This window comes from Phocoena phocoena, chromosome 2 (assembly GCF_963924675.1).
Source record: "Phocoena phocoena chromosome 2, mPhoPho1.1, whole genome shotgun sequence".
Lineage (NCBI taxonomy): Eukaryota > Metazoa > Chordata > Mammalia > Artiodactyla > Phocoenidae > Phocoena > Phocoena phocoena.
Genome location: NC_089220.1, coordinates 140,590,624 through 140,617,077, shown reverse-complemented (window position 1 = coordinate 140,617,077; position 26,454 = coordinate 140,590,624). Strand labels below are relative to the sequence as shown.

Sequence of the window (26,454 nt, the reverse complement as noted above, 5' to 3'; positions counted from 1 at the left end):
TAGAGCAGGGAGACCCCAGAGCCCTGCGGCTTCCCCGTTCTCCTCCCTCACCTGACGCACATGCTCCTTCCCACCCCTTCCATCCACCTGCCACAGCTTTGGTTAAACCTGGAATTTGCACTACAAAGAAGCATCCCAGTCTAAATATCCCCAAAGCCCTGTGAGGTTGATGTTGTCATCTTTTCGCTATTGGAGAGAACATGGAGGCTCGGGGAGGTTAAGTAACTTGTCCTAGGTCACACAGAGAGCAGACGGCAGAACCTGGGTGCACACTGTGCCCTAACTGACGCCAAAGCCCAAACTGTCTACTGTGCAAGCACTTCCATGAAAATAAGTTTTGGCGATAGTAAGTTACACATGGGAAACTGAGGAGCCAAACATCACTGATGCTTGAGAAGCAGAAAGTGAAATATGATACACCCCAGAGCCACTGTGGGCTGCTTCATTCCCAGGATAAACGGGAGGCAAAGTGCAAAGCAGCACACTGTTTACCAGAAGTATTTGGGGCTTTTTAAATGTCAGCCGCAACGATCATGAATCACTCCTCTTAAAGCTCTTAATCCAAAGTAACCCTCCTTCTTCCTCTGGCCTCTCTCCTGATTCATCAAGTTGCTTCTGATGGCCTGAATCACCCGCCCTGAGTTCTGGGTCTCAGGCCTCCCACGTCCCATGGGAAAACTGTCATTCTCTTCTCTCGGGAGGGGTGTCCTGTATAAGTGTGCCCAAGCCTGCTTGCAGGGGAGAGAAGACTTTGGAGGGGAAAGACTCCAGCCTAAGAAGCAGTGCAGCTGGAAAAAGTCACAGTAGCAGGCTGGGCCTCATAATAACCGGGGTCCCAGATTCATCCCTTCACGTACAGACTCTGTTGAGCGTCTAGCAAGTGTAGGCACTGGGCTGGATACTGACGATACAGTGATGGCCAAATAGCCCCTGCCTATCAATGGAGCTCACAATCTGGGGTGGAAGGCAGACTCCTTCATTCAGCTCCATCAGAGTACAATTATAAGCTGATGAATGCCGTGACGTCCAAGGAGCTCTGACTGTGTAGCACAGTGGGAAATGACTTAACCTTGAACAGAGGAGAGTGAGCACCAGGATGTTTTCCCTGAGCTGAAATATGAATGGATAGCTGTTTTTCCTGCCCAGCACCCATTCATCCTTATAGCTACCTAATTTTCCTCTGGGAAACCACAGTCACGCCTAGTATCAGCGCAAATTATTTGGGTGGAATGTTTCGTATGTACCACATCCCCAGCCACAGAAATTGATATCGAGATAGGCACGTGATCCAATCCAGAGTTAATGTGTGCTGATGTTATTACCTGAATCCCTGATCAAGCCATACCTGAAGTCAGAATTATGCTGGGACTTTTCGGCTTTAACAACTTCTGCTTTTGATTAAGCCCTTTGGGTCTAAATTTTGGTCTCTTGCAACTAAAAATGTCCTGTCTGGGCTACAAAGTAATAACATTAAAAAGTATATAGGAAGGAACATTCCAGGCAGAGGTAAGAGAAAGCACAGAGTACAAAGGCCCTGAAGTGAGAGGCAGGAGCAGGGTAGGTTCAGGAACCAGCCCCTTCTAAGCTGTTGGCCACTGGTCTGAAGCCCCTTACGATCATTTCCTTTTGAACCTTCACAAGAACTCTGAGATGAGTATTAGCATTCCTATTTTATAGATGAGGAAACTAAAACTCACACAGGGGAGGTGACCTGCTCCAGGTCACAGAATAAGGACACCAACCCAGGCCTCTCTGACTCTGAGATCCATGCTGTTGACCTTCATCTCACGTGTTTCTGTCCCACATATGATCTAACAGGACAACTGTCCCTTCTTTTCCATCCCACTCCTCTGACCAGCTGGTTTCTAGTTGGGTTCAGCCCATGGAGGCACAGAGGAGGTTAGAATGCAGGAGGAAGGGAAAAGCCAGACTGGCTCTGGCAGCTTCACGGCAGTGGCTGCAGCTGGGTTGGTGGCAACAGTAGCTGGTGGTGTGCATAGGGGCGGCACCTCTAGCAGCTCAGCCGCAAGGTGTGTGTCCTTCTGGGGCCTGGCAGCTTCCTGATCCCTTTGGAAACACCCTTGTCATGCTTCTGTGTCTCCAGCTCTTCCAGCATCTTTTAGCCAATTCTTCTCATCAGCACTGCTTTGCCTGAGATATCTCGAGTGGTTTGTATTTTGCTGGCTGGCCATGGATTGATGTAATCATTGATGGGGTGACTGTTACGAACAGTCTCACTGGCAGAAGGTGTTACTGCCAGCTGCTGCCGGGGTAGTCCGCTGGGCTCAACAAACAGCGGATAAGGCAGGGATGGGGTCTGATCTTGCTCTGCCTGCCTTCAGAGCTTTTAACTACCGAGCCATAGCAACTTCTCATTAAGGCAGGGAAGCCTGTCTGCCTCCTACTGAGCCAGACTTCAAGGGCTTGAGTTAACTCTGGAGAATTATGTCCCAGGCTGCCCATGGACTTAAGGTGACTCTAGAGAGAAAAGTTTTCAGAGAGAATCAGATTTTTAGTTCCAGACTCGAGATCACCTAGGCCAGGACCAACAGGTTGTGATGAAACAGCCTGCCCAAGAGTCAGAACTGCATTCACCCCTGACTGCCACCAGCTCCTGTGTGACTTGACTTGAGAAAGTCCCCCTCCCCCTCCAGTCCCCACCTATGAAAGGAGGAGCTGAGCCATGGCAGACACGGTGTGTTTCCTCCCCAACACACCGTGAAGGGCCTGGGGAGCCGTTCTCCTCTCACCTGCTTCCCGGGCCCTTCCCAGCCCACGGGGTGATGCTTGATTGGTTCCAGCCAATCGCAGTCACTCCTTTCCCCGTGTCAGGGATTGGTTTAGTCATGAGCACGCGACACCCCCTGGTCAATGGGATGTAGGGGGTCTCTGGGGGATGGTGCAGAGAGGGGTTTCTGGGAAGGTTTTCCTCACTCTGAAAATAGGGACACGAGACAGACATCTGACTGCTTTCTGCCTACAGAATGGGTGGGCAAGAAAGGGATGCCTGGCGCTCTTTCAGCAACCTGACCACCGTGAGGGAGAGCTGCCAACACCTGAGGGCGGCAGAGTGGAAAGATGGACAGAACCTGCGTCCTCGCTATCCTGAGTGTAACTCCATAACCGCCCAACGTCTGAACTCCTTGTTAGGTGGCGTAAAACAGTTTCGTTGTGTAAGCTATTTTTAGTTGGGCCTTCTGTTATCTGCAGCCCAAAGCCTTCTACCTGACATATGAGGCCACCAGATGAACTTCCCTGTCCTTTTTAGATCTAACATTTTGTGATCCAGCTCCTCTTTTCAAAGGGGCAAGAGGGGACTTGTCCAAGGCCACACCATGCGTGTGGTGGAGCCAGGACCCCAAGCTGCTGCATTCTCTCCCACCATATACCCCTTTACCCCTTTGCGCGAGCCCTTTACGCAGTGATGGACATCACTTCTTCTTTCTAAGAAATGCTTCATTTGTCACACACAACTTCTGAGTTGAAGGGGAGTATGGGGTTGGATAAAGATGACCCTAGAGGACTTCCCTGGTAGCGCAGTGGTTAAGAATCCGACTGCCAACGTAGGGGACACGGGTTCAAGCCCTGGTCCGGGAAGATCCCACATGCCGCGGAGCAACTAAGCCCCTGTGCCACAACTACCGAAACCTGCATGCCTAGAGCCCGTGCTCCGCAACAAGAGAAGCCACCGCAATAAGAAGCCCGCGTACCGCAACAAAGAGTTGCCCCCACTCGCTGCAACTAGAGAAAGCCCGCGCGCAGCAACGAACACCCAGCGCAGCCAAAAATAAATACATAATACATAAATTTATTAAAATGAGAAAAGATGACCCTATATAATTTCCCACCCTGCAGCCTGTCCCTCTGCATGGGTGGGGTCTGAGTCTTTCCCAGTACATAATTAGTAAGCTTGGCAGTGATGGTGCTGCCAGCGTCCATGGGCCACCCAACTACCGTGCTCCCAGCTGCAGCTGATCCAGAAGATCACAGAGGGTGAGCTCAAAGAGGCTCCTCTTCCTTCTGAAATGTGAAAACTTGCCAGTCCCACATGAAGGCTACAGAGAGCTCGGAGAATCCTGATTTCTGGCCTCCCTTTGGTAGGAGACCAGACTTGTGTAAATTTAGTGTTCTGCTGGCCCACGGTGGCAACTTGTGAGATCCTCCTGGTTGCTGGCCACCCAAGGGATAGAACCTGGGCATCTCTGCTGGAATCAGCCCCATCCCAAAGGGAAGCAGGGAATCTCAGCCAGGAGAGAAAGAAGGAGAAGGATTCCATCCCTCCACAGAGACTCAGCCACAGAGCTAGCTGGAGAATCAGGCAGAACCAAAGTCATGTCATTGCAGCAAGGATTTTTCTTTAGTATTTTTACCTGACTGTGACTATTTAGGCAGGGAAAAGCCAGGTTTTCTCTCCCCTCACAGTGCTTATTCTTAGACCCTGGACAACCAGGTCAGATTTGTGAGGTTTGGAGTGACAGTCACAGAGGAGGCCTGCAGCCCAGGAGCCCACCTTTCCCTCTTCAAGGCTGATGGTCTAAACTTACTCTCTGGTATCAGTCAAGGACTTTAGTTTGTAAGTCACAGGATCCAACACTGGCTGTTTTAAGCAAAGAAACAAAGGACTTTTGGGGAAGGGCTATCAGGATGCTTTGGGCTGTAAGCAGCACAGTAACAACGGGACTTCTTACGTCACATGACAAGAAGTCAGGCAACAGGTGCTCCAGGACTGGTTCAGCGGTTGTGCGGTCACGTGGTCCCAACCCCCAACAGAGCCTGACGAGCCCCACCTCCTGGTACTCGCACCCTTGTGTAGCCCCTGCCCTGTTAAATAGCGCTGTGAGGACTTCCCTGGTGGTCTGGAGGTTAAGACTCTGGGCTTCCACTACAGGGGGCACGGGGTCTGTCTCTGGTTGGGGAACTAAGATCCTGCATGCTGCACGGTGCGGCAAAGAAAAAAAAAACAAAAAACTAAAAAATAGCGCACGGCGCTGTGGCCTGCAGGACACTGCAGAAATGACGGCATGTGACTTCAAGGCTGGCTACATGGTAAAAGTCACTGTGGTTTCCACCTCATTCTGTCCCTTGGATCACTTGCTCTGGAGGAAGCCAGCTGCCGTGGGGTGAAGACACTCAGGCAGCTGTAGGAGAGGCCCATGTACAGAGGAACTGAGGCCTCTTACCAACAGCCTCGTGGGTGAGCCATCTTAGAAGTGGATCCTCCGGCCCGATCAGGCCTTCAACGGTCTGCAGCCCCGACCAACAGTTTGACCACAACCTTGTGAGAGAACCGGACCGGAGCCACCGGCTTAGCCACAGCAAGCTAGGCCTTGGACTGGGTTTCTGCACATCACCCTCACCACGTGCATGCAGTAGGCATTATTATGTCCCTCATGCTGCAGAGCAGGAAACGGCACAACCAGGAGGTGGCTGAGATAGCGTAAGACAAAGCCCTCCCTTTAGGGGTCAGGCTGGGAGAGCTGCCCCATCTCCTGCTTAACTGTAGCACTTCAGGGACCCCCTGTTCTAGGCCACGTGCCTTGGGTGTCTTGGACCCCAGTTATTCCTCCAGGATAGGGCTCTGCCAGTACCTCCCAAACTGCCTAGTTTTCTGGTGGGGCCAGTGGGAAATCTTTACTCCCAGGTTTGCTGAATCTATGTCTGCACTTACCCCTGCCTTGTGCATCCCCGAGCTGACAACTCACCCTCAGCCTTATCCACAAACGCAGACAGTTCCCGGGTTGCACAGGTGCTCCTGAAGGCAGTATGTCCAGGAACAGCGATGCTTCGTTAGAAACAAGGCCACCTGAGGCATGACGCAGCACCCCCAGGAGTAGATTCCATCCCAAAGTGGCCCTCGGGGAGGTCCCTGCAACAGCGAGTCCCGTACAGGGCTGCTGCCAGCGGCATCGTCTGGTGCCAGGTCTCTCCTGGGGGTTAGGCTTATGCACTGGAGAACCAGTGGCTTTCAAGTTGCTTCTTAGGAAGGGAACAATTTTGTCAAAGGCTATAAGCGCAGGAAGCACTGAAGCCTTTGGCGAGATGGGAGTAGAAACCTGACCCCTCATCAGTCCCTCACTCCCAGGGGCAGCCCCCAAGGCAGCTCTGCGGAGAACAGTGAGCACTTTCAGGACTGCCCACCAAGCCCCCACCCCCTGCACAACTGGATTAGGTGCAGCTTCATGTGCCAGAGAAGCCTAAGTAACAGCAGCCTATACAGCACAGACGTTGATTTTTCTCACTGGTCAACAAAGCCCAAAGGGAGTAATCAGAGATGCAGGCTCAGGTGATCCAGACTCAGGACCATCTGAGCGGCCGGAACTCACTGTGCAGGCACCGGTCTAGCAGCCCAGCCTTCTCGATCCCCAGCACGTGGCTGCGCCTCATGGCTCCAGGCCGCTTTCTCTCACGTTCACAGGCTGGCCAGAAGGAGCTGACTGACTCCCCCGGTTTGCCCAGGACAGAGGGAGGGCTCAGGACGTGGCACTTTCCGTGCTAAAACCAGGAGAGTCTCAGGCAAACCAGGACGAGTGGGTCACCCTAGACGAAGGGCATGGACCCTCCCTTCAGGACACTTTGTGGAAGTCATACAACATGTTTCTTCTATCTCACCGGCCAAAACTTAATCACGTGGCCCCGTTTAGCTGCACGGGAGGCCGGGAGATGGCGATTTTATTCTGGTGGCCATATATTCCGTTAAACACTTACTATAAGAAAAGAGGGGGAAACAGATATTGGGATCAACAAGCAGTCCCTGCTGGTGTCCCTCCTTCATCCCAACCCGCCCTCTGAGCACGTCCCGCTGCTGCACCTCACACAGATGCAGGCTTTCCCCTTGCCTCTGACTTCTCTTTTTCTGCTTGGCTGCAGTTAAAATTTCCCTCCGGCAACGTGGCTCCCAGCTGCCCTGGGTATCGTCACCCCAGCCTGTGCTTAATCCAGGCCGGAGACTGGACTGCTGGAGTCACAGCCTCCTGAGCCACCTCAACTAAACTGCCATCCAGGCCGGATGCTAGGCTTCCTTATTGAAGAGCTTCAAAGGCAAGGAAGTCTCAAGGTTCGTGGGCAAGGCAAGAAGGGCAAAAACAGCCTTCCCTTTCCTCCCCTCCCCTCCCTTCTCTTTCTCTTCCTTCCCTTTCCCTTTCCATCCCCCTTATCAGACATCAGGTACTAAAGGTACCACGACAAATGAAACAGACACAGTTCCTGCATCCAAGAGATTACACAATAGCCTATGGAACAGACAGTGAAACAATCCTGTATAACAGGTATGACAAGGACCAAGATAGAAAACCAGTGCTGTGCGGTGCCTAGAACAGATCCCCAATCCAGATTTGGGGGTTCGGAGGGTTTCCTAGAACAGAAGACCAAATTTGGTCCTGAGGGACAAGTAGGGGCTGAGTCCTGACGGATGAGTAGAATGAGCTAAGTGGGAGAAGGGAGTGTTCCAGTACATGAAGCAGCCTGTAGAAAAGCCACAAGGCAGGAGAGAATGTGGTCCCTTCAAGGAAGCAGCTCAGGGAGGTTGGAACTAGGAGAAGGGAGGGGCTGTGCTGGGAAGTGGCTAGAGATGAAATGAGGGCGGTCATCAGGGGCTGCATCACAACCGTCCTCATGAGCCATGATGAGAAGTTGGCACTTTGCCTGAAAGGACCACCTGGGCCACCTGCCTCTTAACCACCCAGTTGCCCTTGTACTCTCAGCTGTCATCCAGGGCTTGTCCTGGGTCAATCCCATCATGAACTGGCCTGGTGGGCAGTGGCTGATAGTAGAAGACAAGAGTGTAGCTGGACCCCTAGGAAGGTATCCTGCCTGGTCGGGCCAGAGCTGAAGATGAGCCAGCCCTGCCCACTGCCACACTGTGGGGTGACAGATGTCCCACCCTGTGCCCCATGCCCGCCATTGGGTGGTTTAGCCTCTCCCATGCTCCCAGACCTGGGCCCTGCTTCCCCACCTCCCTCTGGTCAGGAAATGTTCTGACAGCCCATTCTAGCAGGACCTCAGGATGGAGAATTTGGGGGCCCCTCGCCCAGGGACATGCAATTGGTCAGCCTCCACTCCTGGGGGGAGGGTTGTAAGGAGCTTCCCGTCCGGTAGCCACTTGCTTGCTGGTGGGCATGGGAGCGAGCGGTGGGGTTCGGGACTGCCTGAGGGACTGCAAAGCTGCAGCGGTCTGGCATGCTTCTTTATTTCTTCTAATTCAATTTAAAGCTGACTCTAAGTCACTATCCCACTGAGCTGCTAAGAAATTCAATCTCAGGCATATCATTGAGCTTCCCTCCCCCAACTCCAATGTTTGTCAAGGTGCCGGCACCTTAAGACAGTACCAAAGCCTTGGGGTGACCCCTCTGGTCATACCAGTGGCTGCAGGACTGTCCCCTATCTCAGCCCTTGTATCCCCTCAGGCGTGGGGACTCAGCTGATCTGGGGTGCCCCGCGGGGTGTGGGAATTGCAGGCAAGAGGTGTGCACTCTGCGTCTAGCGGACCCTCCCTGAGTGTACCTGGCAGCCTTTCTTTCCCTCCAAGGCCTTGCCACCTCCTCACACTGCCTGGAGTCAGGGCGTGGGGACTCTCCCTACCCTCCCCTGCCCTAATCACACACTGCCCCTTTCCCGACTTGGGGAGAAATCTCTCTCTCTCCCTCCTTTTAGCTCTTAAAAGCCCACCCTTTCTTCCTCTTCTAGGATGTGTCACAGAATCTCCACAGACCCAAGGTTATTACCAAAGAGAGCCATCGACTTCCGGAAGCTTCTGTGCTCTGACCACCCAAAATACCCAAAGCAAGCAAATACCAAGAGACTGGCTCCCTGCTTGAAAGAGCCAGGGGAGGGAGGGATACAACGTTAATATCTCAACAAATCATCTGGCCTCTTCTGCGTGAGGAAGGGCACGTCTCTTACTGTCACAGGTACTGCTGTTGTCAATCTCACACACCTCCTGGCTCTGTCATCTGCCAGTCTTACCTGGTGACGTTCCCTGGTTGGAGCTTCCCTTACCCAACATCGTCCTGGGGTACTCGGACCCCCTTAGGCTGCTGCTGTATTAGTCAGCTTTCGTTACGTGATGCTGCAGTGACAGGCAAACTCAGAGTCTTAGTGGTTTACAACCATATAATGTTTAGCATACTATGCTTCCAACCTTGCAATGAAATAATGCAGTTTTTTTCATTTTCGATGTGATAAAAATCAACTCTGTTATGAAATTAAATGACTCTTAATGGACTGCAATCACAAAACGTATGTAAATGTAACTTTGCAACTTGAATTATAAAAAACAAACATCTATTTAAATGTGGAAGTATACCTAATCTGTCAGAGGATAAAGATTAAGGTAGCTGGATCATTATTGACTCTACTTTGTGTCACCCACTAAGTCAAAAATGCTAACTGAAAACATTTTTATCTTATTTGTTTAATTTAATATTTTATGTTATTTATTTATTTAGGCTGCGCCGGGTCTTAGTTGCAACATGCGGGATCTTTTTTTTTAGCTGCGGCATGCATGCGGCATCTAGTTCCCCAACCACGGATTCGGGCAGACAGTCAAGTGAGGACAGAGAGTCACGGTCAGGTGGTAGGACCTCATCCTTGGGGCCTACAGTCAAAAAAGGGGGATGGCCAAATGCAAAGGAGGCCTCAGCTGTGGGGAAGCCCAGGCACTGGCAGGCAACTGGGATAGAATGTAAGAGCAAGACCCATACCCGGCAGTGGAATTAAAGATGGCAGTGTGTCCGCAGCAACAAGGGCCAGTTACTAGAAATGAGACTGTCCCAGAGCGTGGAACTAGGATGACTTTAATTTCCTGCAACTAAATTGGTGGTGGGGGGTGGGGGGAGTTACACGGTGAGGAGGAAGGGTCTGTCTGGTGGGGCAAAACAAATCTAGCCAAGGTCCAAGGAGAAAGGCAGTGACAGAGAGCCAGGCAGACCATCACAAGTACCAGTCGACTGAGAACGGAATTCGGAAAATACACTGGAGCAGATGTAATTAACCTATATTTCACTGTCACAACACAGCAAATGTCACCTGGCTTCTGACACCTCTCTGTGCCACTAACTATGCAACAGAGAGACTGCTGGGAAAGCCCTGGAATAAAACTCCGCAAAGCCCACAGCTGCCCTCCTCCAGACCACTCTGTCAGAGGTACGCTGCTCCTGATGCCCCCACTGTCACTCCCAGACAGCCACCCCAGCTCTGACCCTCTGAGACTCAAATTACCCTGCGAGGCCACAGGCTACTCACACTCACTAGGGGCCTTGGGACTCGACATCAGTCTTCTCCACCTCATGTCCTAGGCAAGGTCAAGGTTCACGTGGCGACGCCACCCCACGACAGTTCCTTCCGTTTAGTTCTGACTGACCCCCGGTCCGGTCCACCCAACCCCACTCAGGCACCACTGCAATGGCCACACTCAGGACATCATCTGACAGAATGTCCACTAGCTTTCTCTGACCACAACTTCCCAGTTCATCAGTTCTCTCTCATACCTCTTCGCTTTATAATAGCAATAACCATTATTAACCAAAATAACTAAGAATAGGCAGTGTTTACTATTTGCTAGGCACTATTCAGAGCGCTTGACATGTATTGAGTCATTTAATCCTCACAGCACGCCTAGGGTCTAAGTGCTATTATTATCCTCATTTTACATGATTTGAAGTCTGAGGCACAGAGAGGTTCAATACTTTTCCCAAGGTCCCACAGCTATAAAGTGGCTATAAAGAGCTGGGATTTGAAAACAGGTGGTCTGGCACCGAAGTGTGCACTCGCTCTCTCTTTCATTTCTTTACCTTTTATTGAACACAGAGAAAAGTACATATATCACAAGTGTACAAACAGATGAATTTTCACAAACTGAACACCCCTGTATAACCAGCACCCAGATGGAGAAGCAACACTACCAGCATACTGGAAGCTCCTCGGGCCCCCCTTCCAGTGCCACCCTGTGCCCTCCGACAGCAGGATTTCTTTACCCGTCTTTGGGCCCCTGTGGCTGGCCTCTTCTGTCGTCCTCACTGCTCACCGCCAGCGCACGCTGCTGGGAGACTTAGTGGTACTGAGCGGTTCTACACAGCAGGCGCTGTGCTGAGCACGAGGCTTGTGTGCCTTTCACTGAGACTACCAGGCCTTAGCTCACCCGTTATCCTAAACTCCCAGACTTCTTCTTGGGTCAGCTACTTCTGTCAAACCCAAACTCACAGCCCGTACTCTTGCTCTCTTGTGTGCCTTGTCAATAGCTAGTGGACATTCTGAGAAATGCAAAACTCCAATTCCAGGTCAGCCCAACTGTCCTGCTCATGCCCACGTACACGAGTGGCAGAGCCCTGCTGGAGAGTAACACGACCTTGCAGAATGGAATGTCAATGCGTGATGCCCAAAGGCAGCTGGGTGCCACGCGCTGCCCAGGGCGCTTTCTCCACGCCCCCGACCACACCTTCTCCCCTCCTTAGAGAGGCTATTCCAAATGTTCCCCCTTCTCAGGCCAGCTTCCCTAACCCCATCCTCCCACTCCCAGCACAACTGCTTATCCCATTTCAGTAAGCAATCCTAGGAACATCTTCCATAAGCAAATTTAAAAGGCAAACTAGGAAAAAAAAAAGTTATTAACCATAAGTGGCGAATGGACTAATAATATTCGTAACTTTAAAAAAAATTACATACAAATTGAAAAAAACCCCTCTAGTTCTCCAATAGGAAATCGCCAAAGTAACAGACAATACACAAAAGAGAAATTACAAATCGCTGATAAACATTTGGAAAAAGACTGATCTTCACTTCTAATCAAATAAATGTAAATAAAATTGGCCAAGATTAAAAATTGATAATGTCACATTCTCCCAGACAGACTAAATTTTAATTCTTGAATCCAATTAGCAGGGTGCTGGGTCCACTTGCTCTGGCCTGACCTGGAGCCCACAAGTATCACGCCCTCAGCTTGCAACGAGGGACACTCACCACCATATTTATTATGGGAACATTGTTGACAGCCTTGACCCTTAAAAAGGGAGAGTGATTTCTTCAGGCCTAGGCTCAGAAACTACACTTCTCCTGAGTCACTGGCTTCTGTTAAATCTCAGGAACTCTGGGACTGCTTTCCTATCTGTTGAGGCTGTAGAAGCTCAGAGCCAAATGTGTGACCCAAGCCCCTGGCAACCATGCAAGTCTCTGTGGCATGCATTGCCACATACGACCTGACACCTGACTCAACTGATAAGTCTACCCCTGTGTGCCCCTGGCCCCAATTCTCTTTATCTGCTTCCTTTTTAATCCTACAGTAAGTATTCTTTACCTCAAATCTTTTTTGAATAAGCAAAGGAGGGCAGTTCTAATGAAGAGGTCGTCAGCCCTCTGCTGTTCTCCATACTCTGAATGAGCCGGGTTGGACCTTCAGGTTCACGTTTGTCACCACAGCAGTATGAGGTGTCTGTGCACTGAGCTAACGGCTTCTGGCTGTGCAAGTTAGTTTCTTGAACAATTCCTAAATACTTAACAGGTTATTTTCAACTGCCTTATTGAATATCATATAATTTTCTCAAAATGTTCTTTCAGGAACACCATGTGGCATTCTTTTTCAAGATGGAGGTGCTATAAAATCAACAAATTTGATAAACTGTTCAAATTTCAAAAGGGCTTGGAACATTTCAACTCAAGAAATAAAGAAGGCCTATATAATATAGAGATAATATCCAGCTATATAAACCAAATGTCTTCTGCAATGTGTACATTTATTCCATATATTTTCTTGATGAAAAGGCAAACTTTAGAGAAGTTGCTGAAATAAAACATGGGAAAAGAAAGCATATGAACTATGCTCTGTTCACTTTGGTAGAAGACAAATAAAATGTCCAAATTTACCCTTCAATGAAGCTGTCATTCAATCCAGAGAGAAATTATTGTTTAAAGGTAGAAAAAAGAAGAATGTTAAAAAATAGTTATCTCAGCTGTAATTCCAGGGAACTCAGAAGTCAAACTAGGATAACATCCATTCGGACCCTGCTTGGGTTTTCAAGTATTTGGAGAAACATCACAGACGTGGCAGCAACGAGCCAAGCAGAACTTAGACATCCAGACTCTATCCTTTCTCTCTCCCTGCTCCCCTTCCCTTTCTTAAGTTCTATCAGTCAGGATGCTTCTGGCTGCAAGTAAGGAAAATTAACCTCAAATTATTGTGTGATAAAGTGGATTTATCGACTCATGCAAACACGAAGTGCAGAATGAGATCTTTCGAGCCTCAGGAGAGGTTCGGTAGGGACTCTGGCTCTGGGACTCTGCAATTCTCTGAGCTTGTTCTTGCCCAGGAGCTGGTGTTGTCCTCACTGGGGGGGTGGGGTGAGGGTGGGGACACCTATCCCTGAACCACTCCAGTCAAATTGAGACAGTTTATATCACATGCCTGCCTTTGAACCAGTGACTGGGACCAGAGGACTTCATGTGCTGTCTGACTTAGGCCTGGGTTATGCATCTATTACTGAATAAATAACTGTGGCAATAAGGACATTAGGGACCACCCTGGCGCTGAAGGTGGGCTCAATCCCACCCAAACTTCACAACTGCTATGCACAGGAGAGGGGAAAAGGAGAAGAATTACAAAAGTTACCAAAGAGGAGTGGTAGAGACTGGCTGGCTGTTCAAAGACAGTTCCTCTCCTTCCTGGGCACAAACAGATACAGATGGATCACATTTCCCAGCCTCCAGGGCAGTCAGGTGTGGCCAAGTGGCCAATGGAACAGACATGGACTATTTCCAGATCTGGTCCCTAAAAACCTCTCACCCACAGTCCTTCATGCTCTTTCCCCTTCTGCAAGCTGTCCGTGCAGACGTGCACAATGATCTTGGGGAGCCATGTGTTGAAGATGGCAGAGCCACAAGATGGAAGGAGCCTTGGTCCCTGAATCACCACTTAGAGAAGAGTCCTCCACTGATCAGGAACACCTATCTTAAACTTCACGTGACTGAGCAACTTCTTTCAAGTTGAGACTTTTGTATATTTGGGGGTTTGTTACAACAGTCAGCCTATCCTAACAGTTGAAGGAATTAAGGTCCACAAGGTTGGATGACTTGCCCAAGATACAGTTAACTGACGAAACAAACACAAAAACACAGAATGCAGTGATCTTGCCACTGGAATGCGAAAACAGAATAGAAAAAGTAATAGTTATGAAACCACAGGATAAAAAGAGACGTAATGAGCAATACAGCATCACTAAGTATCTTTTAGGCAGAATACACAAGTAAGGAAGCGGGTCAACTGGAAAGCCCTTTCTATGTCAAAACTTGTGGAAATTTTCCCACAAGTTATCCATTCTTCTCTTAGCAAACAGAATTACTGGAAAGTTTCTCTGATAACTGAGAGTGCAAACTGCCTCAGAGTCAGAATTAGGAATAATAACTGTCATTACACATAAAAAGCAGTATTAATTCTCAAGCTGAAAAGCATCTGTGGGGCTTGGGCTGAACCCCAGTGCAGGGGCAGCTACCATCTGTCTGACCAGCACCCTCCCTTCCTCTGAGAGCTGCTCCCCCATCCAACTACCTACTTCTGTGAAAGCTGTTGCTCATCACAGAAGCCACCAGGGGCCGCTGGGCAGGCAGGCGTTCCAAGCCAGGCTGTCCTGGCTCTTCCCGGGGACTCTCAAATTGGAATCAAAGGAAGAGGCTCAGTCCCGCCCCATTAATGAAGCTGTGAAATATGAGGCCAGGAGCTATTGGTGGGCACTGTTTCTTGCTGAGCAGAAAGCAGCAGCCCAAGAAAATGAAGATGACACCACAGGAAAGGGAAAGATGGAGAAGGGTCCTGGTTTCATGTGGCCCAGAGGTGGGCACACCCCTGTCCTTCCCATGGTTTGGTTATGTAAGCCAGGCTACGGTGGCCCACAGATTTCACTTTGGGCCTCAGCTTATTTAGATTAGGTTGGTGTAACTTGCAATCAAAAGAATCCTGACCAATAGAATCAGGAAAATTGCCTCAAAAAACAGATAAACAAAAAAATTCATAGTATCTCACAAATCTCCAAAAGTAAAATGAAAAGTACACAAGTATCAATGTCGAGTATGGACTCAGAAATCAGTGTACTGGGATTGAATCCAGGTGCTGCCAGTTTCTAGCCAGGAAACCTCGGGGAAATCGTTAAACCTCCCACTTGCCTCAGTTTTCTTACTCTTAAAGGTAACCTTTAGCGTGACACCAAGCCCACTGGGTTTTCTTAAAGATTAAATTAGTTAATACACATAAAGTACTTAGAACAGTACCTGGTATGTAGTAAACATTCAATACATGATGGTTTTATTGTTACATTTGATCAATCTGAGTTGATTTTCAGGTTAGTGTCCCGTGTTTTCAGTAAGTCAAGGTGGAACCAGCCAGGTGAAAATAGGTGCTGACCAGAGAAAAAAGCATGTTTGTCCCACACAACCTGACCCTCAGCAGTGCACCATCAAATCCAGATCTCTTTCATTTGTAATGAAGGGACTTCTTCAGGGGCCCACCAAGGAAAGACCAGTTCGGCAGTCTCAGACCCCTCCAGGAGGTGAGCAAGGATAAGCTGTATCAGCCACCAGCACGCTCCTCTGCTCCCTAGGACATCCATTCTCTCCCACCTCCTTCAACTCCCTGGGCCCTCAGGGCCACAGTGAAACAGGCAGGAGGGTAAATGCTGCCCCAGCGCAGCCTACAGGGACCTCTCCATCTTCTGCGCACGCGTGACTTCGACAGTTAGAACCCTTCGTCCCATCTTAGGCTTGTCTTTTTTTTTTTTTTTTTAGTAACGGAATTTCACAAACACAAAAATTTGACGGCATTTTTTCTAGACACAAGATACTTCCTACAGAGCTCTACCTTCGCCAAAGTTCTGCTATTTCTGCTGATTAAGTTGGGGAGAAAGTCTCAGCAGAGCACTTTCGTGGAAACTGCACAGTCAAAAGCCCAGAGGTCTTTAAGTTCCTAGAAGTATAAGTAAGTATTTGAAGCATTCAGTCTGTAAAGGCATGGGATAAAGCTAGAGAAGCGGGCATAAGGTACATCAGGCTGGGCTTTGAGGTCATGGAAAGGAGTCTGAATCTGGCAGTGGGAAGCCACAGAGGGTTTGAAGCAGGGAATGGCATAATCAGGTCTGCATCTGATCACCCTGCACCTCCTCTGAACCTCTGCTTGCAGGGTAGCAGATGTCTCAGACATCTGCATGTGGGATCAGCTTATCTGGGAACGACAGAAATAAGGTCTGAAGACATGTTTTTCAGAAGAATAGCTTAGGTAGGGTAGAAATTCCAGAAATTTTCCTCATGACGGAGAAATAAGAAGAAGGTAGATCATTTTAGCAACCTGGCTCTTGAGTAGTAGAGAAGGCTGAGAATACTGGGAGCAGGGCAAAGCCCTCATGCCACCGATTAGAAACCACTGACTCCAAAGCAACCTGGTGGGGAAAAGCCAGGGCCCAGAGAAAGTGTCACGCTCGCAGGGCTTTCTAGAGCCTGGCAATGGGACAGGCACGCTGCTCCGATTGGCCAGAGACTGCCCACTGGAAGAACAAGTTCAATTCCTACTAGCCCTGACCAGAGACCCTCTCCAGCCAGCCTACGTTATTTTACTCCAGCAAAAAACTGAGCACAGTAAGCAAACTTTTGTAGCAAAGCTAGCCTTGTAAACAAGTGAACCCAAACCAGAACTGTGCCATTACCAAAGAGATTCATGTGGGATCTGAAGCTGTCCTAAGTTGCAGAAATATTCTTGGCCTCTCAAGACAAACATAGCTTTTGGCACTGAAAACTGTTTTTTGGTTTACAGGCCAGAAAACCACTGCACCGCTGTTTATTTTTCCATTATCAGTATATTCAGCAGCACTGAAAGGATTTAACAGAGCTTCCTTCTCTCCTGACCTACTGGTGAGAAAACACAATTCTGATCAATAAGCAAAGAGAAACCAGAAAAATCTGTCATGTTTATGGTGCGTGACAGGTATCTTCTCACACCTTCTCTCATATGCTCATTTTTTTTTTTTTTGGCTGCGTTGGGTCTTGGTTGCTGTGCGCGGTCTTTCTCTAGTTGCAGCAAGTGGGGTCTGCTCTTTGTTGTGGTGTGTGGGCTTCTCACTGTGGTGGCTTCTCTTGTTGTGGAGTACAGGCTCTAGGCACGCAGGCTTCAGTAGTTGTGGCTCGCAGTTGCGGCATGTGGGATCTTCCCAGTCTAGGGCTCGAACCCATGTCCCCTGCATTGGCAGGCAGATTTTTTTTTTTTTTTTTTTTGTGGTACGCGGACCTCACTGTTGTGGCCTCTCCCGTTGCGGAGCACAGGCCCCAGACGCGCAGGCTTAGCGGCCATGGCTCACGGGCCCAGCCGCTCCGCGGCATGTAGGATCTTCCCAGACCGGGACACGAACCCACGTCCCCTGCATCGGCAGGCGGACTCTCAACCACTGCGCCACCAGGGAAGCCCATGGCGGGCAGATTCTTGACCACTGCACCACCAGGGAAGTCCCCATACACTCATTTTATATACAAGGAACTGTGGCTCACAGATGAGTTCCATGACTTGCCCCAGCTCACAGCTGAGTAAGTACCAAAGCCAAAATTCAAATCCAAGTCTGATGCTAATTCTCCTGCGCTCTTTGTATCACAGCAATGGTATATTCAGATTTCTGCACAAGCACTGGAGAATCAGGGGTCAGGGAGACAAATACAAATAGAGGCAAGCCTATTCCCTAACAAGTGTATCATCTAAAAGGGGAGGCTATGTCACTCATCTCACATTACCTGCAAATGCCTAGTGCAGTTCCTAGCGCACAGTAAGCTCTAAATAAATGTGGCTTGAATGAATGAAGATTTTGTTGTGATCCAATACTTTGTTGTCTAATAAAGAATCGGTGACTATCACGTAAACTTACCAAACCAGAGTTCTCTGTGTAGATGCAAAGTTGATGCGTGAATTCCTACAATGGGGGAGAAGTGAGACTAGAAGGCCTCTAAAACACTTTCTAACTCAGTCTCTGAAAACTAATCTCATTGTAGAGATGAGTGTCTAATAGAAGTACTGATTTTTGTCAGCATTAAAAACAAGTATATGTTGGCTCATACCGTCAACTATCAGTTACCCCCATAATGGTGTTCTGAACTTTTGATAATACTGCTGGACCGCAGTGCCAGGCCGACCTCATGCCTGCCTTCATCCCAGGCAAGGCTTTATTGCAATAAAGCCTCACCTCACTTGGAATCTTTGGCTTTTCAGGACCCTAGTGTTAGGACCCTTAACACTAGAATAACAAAAAGATATGGCATAAATGCTTCGGGAGGCAAAAGGAACAAGACTTCCTGCTTTTATCTAAAAATGTTAGGGGGGCTTCCCTGGTGGCGCAGTGGTTAAGAATCTGCCTGCCAATGCAGGGGACACGGGCTCGAGCCCTGGTCCAGGACGATCCCACATGCGGCGGAGCAGCTAAGCCCGTGCACCATAACTACTGAGCCTGTGTGCCACGACTACGGAAGCCCGCGCACCTAGAGCCCGTGCTCCGCTACAAGAGAAGCCACCGCAATGAGGAGCCCGCACACCGCAAAGAAGAGTAGCCCCCGCTCGTCACAACTAGAGAAAGCTCACAGTCAGCAACGAAGACCCAACACCAGCAATAAATAAATATTCATTTATTGATTTATTCTTAAGAAATAAAAATGTTAGGGCAGTAAAGGAAGCCAGTCAAATATGTAGTGAATGACTACATAAATACTGCATAACTCCAACTCCAAATGTATGGGTTACAAACCTAGAAGAAAAAAATAGGTATCTGTATATGACTTTAAAATGAAAAAATAACCATTTTGCAATAATCAAGCAACTTCACTAATGATATCCAAATTCTGATACCCAAATGATACCAGAAATTTCAAGTGTTCAATTTCTTTATTGCTTCTGATACAATAAAACCGCTAGACAAGAGAATACTTTGCCCTTCCCTCCTCCATAAAGTGAGGAACTTGGGTATGGTAAAGTTAAAAGTCTCATTAAGGGGCTTCCCTGGTGGCGCAGCGGTTGAGAGTCTGCCTGCCGATGCAGGGGACACGGGTTCGTGCCCCGGTCTGGGAAGATCCCACATGCCGCGGAGCGGCTGGGCCCGTGAGCCATGGCCGCTGAGCCTGCGCGTCCGGAGCCTGTGCTCCGCAACGGGAGAGGCCACAATGGTGAGAGGCCCGCATACCACACAAAAAAAAACAAAACAAAAAACTGTATATAATTAATATACTGAAAAAGATAACAAGTATGCTGTAACAAAACAAAACAAAAAAACCCATGAATAAGCAGTTATAAAAAGAACATACCGTAAATCTTGAACACAAAAACTGTCCAATTAAAAAACTCGAAGGGTGGCTCAGTGGTTAAGAACCTGCCTGCCAATGCAGGGGACACGGGTTCGAGCCCTAGTCCGGGAAGATCCCACATGCGGCGGAGCAACTAAGCCCGTGCGCCACAACTACTGAGCCTGCGCTCTAGAGCCCATGCTCCGCAACAAGAGAAGCCACTGCTCGCCTCAACTAGAGCAAAGCCCACACGCAGCAACAAAGGCTAAGTGCAGCCAAAAATAAAATAAATTAAAAAAACAAAAACTCAAAGGGCTAGATAGCCGAGTAGACCCTGAGGAATGAATCAATGAGCTAGGAGAGTGAGCTAAAGAACCCTCCCAGACTATAGCACAGAGATGGGAAGTAAAAGAAAACTGAAGAGATACAGAGGACAGATCAAACATGTGCCTAAATCCAATCATTTGGAGGAATCTGCAGAAGGGAAGGGAGGAAATGGAAGAGGGGGACAACATTTGAAGAAATAACTATTAAATATTTCCTAGGACTAAAAGAATAAAACCATTTTAAAAAATAGTTTTTAATTACAGTTATTTAAAGTGATCTACATGGATGGAAGGAAACATACTACCATTTTATGAGTAGCTATCTCCTGATTATGCAATTTAAGGTTCTTTTCTTTTTCAAGTTTTCTAAAATGAACATTACTTTTGTAAGAGAAAAAGTAATAAGTTTACTTTTATAAAATAAATCCAGAACCAAGATACAAGAAAGGCTTTTAAAAATTCCCTAACCTCTCTTTTCTCTGACTTCTACCCTATGCTCTTATAGTGAACCTGTTTCTGTAAGCAGTCACCACAAACTTGGGCAAGTCATTTGATCTCTTTAAATTTCTGCTTCTTTTAGGTCTTCAACAGGGAAAATAAAATCCCTCCTTCCTACCTCACAGGAGTTTGGTGAACATCAAATGAGATGATGTATAAAAATTGCACTCAGTATACTCTGATTTCTCTTCAGATCAAATAAATCTTTCGCCTTTTACTAAAGATTTCCATGGACAGAAACAATTCTGAGACTCAGACATTAGAAAACAAACTTACTGTTACCAAAGGGGAAGGGGGGAGGGATAAATTAGGAGTTCTGGATTAGCAGATACAAACTACTACATATAAAATAGATCAACAACTAGGTTCTACTGTATATCACAGGGAACTATATTCACTATCTTGTAATAAACTACAATGGAAAAGGATATGAAAAAGAATATATATGTGTGTGTGTATATATATATATATGTGTGTATATATATAATCAGTTTGCTGTATACCAGAAAACACAGCATTGTAAATCAAATATACTTTGGTTAAAAAAAAAAAAAAATAGCGCCCAGTCAACTATACGGCACTGTAGAAATTGAGCATGTTATCACAGTCCTTCTAAGCTGGTAAACCCCAACCTCTGAGTCACCCTCCACTTCCCTCATCCCTCACTCCCCAAATCCAATCCATTCCCTAGCCTGCCAGCTCTTCCTTCCTTCCTTTCCCAAACCACTGTACTACCTAGTTACACCTGGTCAGACCTTGTGCCTGAACCACGATAGCCCCCTGGGTGATGCCCCGCCTCTAACTTTTCCTTACCCCACCCAGTGCACTTTCCTCCTAAAACTTAATCTTCATAAAATACATTCATCCTGTAACTACAATGCTGAAAATGAAAGTTCTCTGAAATTTACAGGATGGACTTCAAACTCCTTAACCTGGCTTTCAAGCCTTCCCTCCTATCCCTGGTCAACCTCCTCGCTGTTTGTGGAACAAGCCAGCAACCCCCCACCCCATACACACCCCCATTCTCTACCCATCCAGGTCCTCCCAGTCTTCTTAGCCCAAGCCAAACCCCTCCCTCCCTTCCTCCCTCTGCACCTTCTGACCAGTCGAGACCAAGCTCCTGCCAGTTCTCTGAACACCCACTCCATCCCTCAGGCGTCATCCTCACTTCCAGGTCAGAGGCCTGCCCCACACTTCCAGAGAGGGCTCTTTCTGCCCTGAGGGCAGGGCCTCCTGCTTGGCTCCTGTATCTTCTGTACTAGGCACTCAAATTAACCTGCTAATCATTTTAGTCTGTAAAATAAACTTTCTCTGCCTAACTGAATTTTATTGTAATTATTTCTTTAGTTTTCTTTATAGTTTTAATATCTATAGGTACATCACATATATTCCTATATAACATACTATTTAGCTATTAAACTTTAAATAAAAAGAATTATACTTTATAAATTCTTCTATAAGTTCTTTCTTTCAACATTGTTTTTGAGATTGATCTATGTCCATATCTGTACCTATAAGCCATTCATTTTCCTTTTTTTTTTTTTTTAAGCCATTCATTTTCAAAGCTGAAAAGCACTCCTTTGCATATCACAACTTATTCATCGATTATGTTGCTGAGAGATATTTGGGTTTTATCAGAAAGTTTGCTATTAAAAGCAATGCTCCTATGAACATTCTTATGCATGTTTCAATACACGTGTCTCTAGGACTGAAACTGCAAGGTCATAGGGTCACATGTTTAACTCTACTTGGTAATGACAATGGTTTTCCAATCGGTTTTCCAACCAATTTATGCTTTTACTTACAGTGTTGAAGAATTCCTCAAAAATACTGTCAGGCTTTTAAACATTTGCCCATTTGGTGGGTGTAAAATGTTATTTCATTGTGGTTTTAATTTGCATTTCCCCAGTGAGGCTGACATCTTTTCACATATGTATTGGCCATTTGGTTTCCTCTTTGATAAGCTCCCTAAGTCTTTGTGTATTTTTCAACTGGGCTGTCCTTTTCTTATCTACTGTAAGAGTTCTATATTTATTCTGGATACCAATCCTTCACTGGTGTTATGTGTTGCAAATATCTTCTTCCAGTTTATGGTTTCCTTCCTTTTCACTCTCTTCTGATGAGAAGTTCTTTATTTTAACTTAGTTGAATTTATTAACCCTTTCCTTTATGGTAACTGCTTTGTGTAACTTGTTTAATAAGTCCTTCCCTACCCAGAGATCATGAAAATATTTATATTTCATTTTAATAAAAAACAGTTAAAATAAAAACTTCAAAAAGGAAGTTATATAAACAATCAATTAGCACATGAAAACATACTCAAAATTATTAGCCATCAAGGAAATGAAAATCAAAACCACAAGGAGATACCACTACACACCCACCAGAATGGCTAAAATTAAAAGACTGATAACACCAAACGGTGGCAAGCACGTAGACCACTGGCATTTTTGTCATATACTGTTGGCAGGAGTGTGGAACTGTATAACCCTGGAGAAAGGTCAAGCAGTTTCTTAAAAAGCTAAATATAATAGCTATCTTATGACCCAGCAATTCTACTTCTTGGTAGTTACCCAAGAAAAATGAAAGCATATGCCCACATTATAATTTATACTAGAATATTCATAGCAGCTGTATTCTTAATAGCCAAAAATTAAGAGCAGCCCTTCCATCCCTCAACAACAGAATGAATAAGTGAATTGTGATCTAGTCACACAACAGAATAATACTCAGCAAGAAAAAAGAACAACATAGATGAATCTCAAAAAGACTATGCTGAATGAAAAAAGCCTTACACAAAAGAATACATTCTTTAAGATTCTATTTATATGACACCTAGAACAGGCAAAAATAATTTACAATGGGAAAAAAAAACTGTGGTTGTAGACAAAGAAGGACACTACATAATAATCAAGGGATCAATCCAAGAATAAGATATAACAATTGTAAATATTTATGCACCCAACATAGGAGCACCTCAATACATAAGGCAAATACTAACAGCCATAAAAGGGGAAATCGACAGTAACACATTCATAGTAGGGGACGTTAACACCCCACTTTAACCAATGGACAGATCATCCAAAACGAAAATAAGTAAGAAAACAGAAGCTTTAAATGATACATTAAACAAGATGGACTTAACTGATATTTATAGGACATTCCATCCAAAAACAACAGAATACACATTTTTCTCAAGTGCTCATGGAACATTCTCCAGGATAGATCATATCTTGGGTCACAAATCAAGCCTTGGTAAATTTAAGAAAACTGATATTGTATCAAGTATCTTTTCCCACCACAATGCTATGAGACTAGATATCAATTACAGGAAAAGATCTGTAAAAAATACAAACACATGGAGGCTAAACAATACACTACTTAATAATGAAGTGATCACTGAAGAAATCAAAGAGGAAATCAAAAAATACCTAGAAACAAATGACAAGGGAAACACTATGACCCAAAACTTATAGGATGCAGCAAAAGGAGTTCTAAGAGGGAAGTTTATAGCAATACAACCCTACCTTAAGAAACAGGAAACATCTCGAACAAACAACCTAACCTTGCACCTAAAGCAATTAGAGAAAGAAGAACAAAAAAACCCCAAAGGTAGCAGAAGGAAAGAAATCATAAAAATCAGATCAGAAATAAATGAAAAAGAAATGAAGGAAACGATAGCAAAGATCATAAAACTAAAAGCTGGTTCTTTAAGAAGATAAACAAAATTGATAAACCATTAGCCCAGACTCATCAAGAAAAAAGAGAGAAGACTCAAATCAACAGAATTAGAAATGAAAAAGAAGTAACAACTGACACTGCAGAAATACAAAAGATCATGAGCGATTACTACAAGCAACTCTATGGCAATAAAATGGACAACCTGGAAGAAATGGACAAATTCTTAGAAATGCACAACGTGCCAAGACTGAATCAGGAAGAAATAGAAAATATGAACAGACCAATCACAAGCAGTGAAATTGAAACTGTCATTAAAAATCTTCCAACAAACAAAAGCCCAGGACCAGATGGCTTCACAGGCGAATTCTATCAAACATTTAGAGAAGAGTTAACACCTATCCTTCACAAACTCTTCCAAAATATAGCAGAGGGAGGAACACTCCCAAACTCATTCTACGAGGCCACCATCACTCTGATACCAAAACCAGACAAGGATGCCACAAAGAAAGAAAACTACAGGCCAATATCACTGATGAACATAGATGCAAAAATCCTCAACAAAATACTAGCAAACAGAAACCAAAGGCACAGTAAAAGGATCATACACCATGATCAAGTGGGGTTTATTCCAGAAATGCAAGGATTCTTCAATATACGCAAATCAATGTGATACACCGTATTAACAAACTGAAGGAGAAAAACCATATGATCATCTCAATAGATGCAGAGAAAGCTTTTGACAAAATTCAACACCCATTTATGATAAAAACCCTGCAGAAAGTAGGCATAGAGGGAACTTTCCTCAACATAATAAAGGCCATATATGACAAACCCACAGCCAACATCGTCCTCAATGGTGAAAAACTGAAACCATTTCCACTAAGATCAGGAATGAGACAAGGTTGCCCACTCTCATCACTCTTATTCAACATAGTTTTGTAAGTTTTAGCCACATCAATCAAAGAAGAAAAGGAAATAAAAGGAATCCAAATCAGAAAATAAGTAGTAAAGCTGTCACTGTTTGCAGATGACATGATACTATACATAGAGAATCCTAAAGATGCTACCAGAAAACTACTAGAGCTAATCAATGAATTTGGTAAAGTAGCAGGATACAAAATTAATGCACAGAAATCTCTGGCATTCCTATACACTAATGATGAAAAATCTGAAAGTGAAATCAAGCAAACACTCCCATTTACCATTGCAACAAAAAGAATAAAATATCTAGGAATAAACCTACCTAAGGAGGCAAAAGACCTGTATGCAGAAAATTATAAGACACTGATGAAAGAAATTAAAGATGGTATAAATAGATGGAGAGAGATATACCATGTTCTTGGATTGGAAGAATCAAGATTGTGAAAATGACTCTACTACCCAAAACAATCTACAAATTCAATGCAATCCCTATCAAACTACCACTGGCATTTTTCACATAACTAGAACAAAAAATTTCACAATTTGTATGGAAACACAAAAGACCCCGAATAGCCAAAGCAATCTTGAGAACGAAAAACTGAGCTGGAGGAATCAGGCTTCCTGACTTCAGACTATACTACAAAGCTACAGTAATCAAGACAGAATGGTACTGGCACAAAAACAGAAAGATAGATCAATGGAACAGGATAGAAAGCCCAGAGATAAACCCACGCACATATGGTCACCTTATCTTTGATAAAGGAGGCAGGAATGTACAGTGGAGAAAGGACAGCCTCTTCAATAAGTGGTGCTGGGAAAACTGGACAGCTACATGTAAAAGTATGAGATTAGATCACTCCCTAACACCATACACAAAAATAAGCTCAAAATGGATTAAAGACCTAAATGTAAGGCCAGAAACTATCAAACTCTTAGAGGAAAACATAGGCAGAACACTCTATGACATAAATCACAGCAAGATCCTTTTTGACCCACCTCCTAGAGAAATGGAAATAAAGACAAAAATAAACAAACGGGACCTAATGAAACTCCAAAGCTTTTGCACAGCAAAGAAACCATAAACAAGACCAAAAGACAACCCTTAGAATGGGAGAAAATCTTTGCAAATAAAGCAACTGACAAAGGATTAATCTCCAAAATTTAGAAGCAGCTCATGCAGCTCAATAAGAAAAAAACAAACAACCCAATCCAAAAATGGGCAGAAGACCTAAATAGACCTTTCTCCAAAGAAGACATACAGACTACCAACAAACACATGAAAGAATGCTCAACATCATTAATCATTAGAGAAATGCAAACCAAAACTACAATGAGATATCATCTCACACCAGTCAGAATGGCCATCATCAAAAAATCTAGAAACAATAAATGCTGGAGAGGGTGTGGAGAAAAGGGAACACTCTTGCACTGCTGGTGGGAACGTGAATTAGTACAGCCACTATGGAGAACAGTATGGAGGTTCCTTAAAAAACTACAAATAGAACTACCATATGACCCAGCAATCCCACTACTGGGCATATACCCTGAGAAAACCATAATTCAAAAAGAGTCATGTACCGAAGTGTTCATTGCAGCTCTATTTACAATAGCCGGGAGATGGAAATGGAAACAACCTAAGTGTCCATCATCGGATGAATGGATAAAGAAGATGTGGCACATATATACAATGGAATATTACTCAGCCATAAAAAGAAATGAAATTGAGCTATTTGTAATGAGGTGGGTAAACCTA

General features: G+C 45.7%; 1 pseudogene; it reads left to right on the top strand.

Annotated features, from left to right (window-relative positions):
* Positions 1 to 20,272: 20,272 nt before the first annotated feature.
* Positions 20,273 to 20,380, top strand: LOC136119677 (U5 spliceosomal RNA; annotated as a pseudogene).
* The last annotated feature ends 6,074 nt before the right edge of the window (positions 20,381 to 26,454 follow it).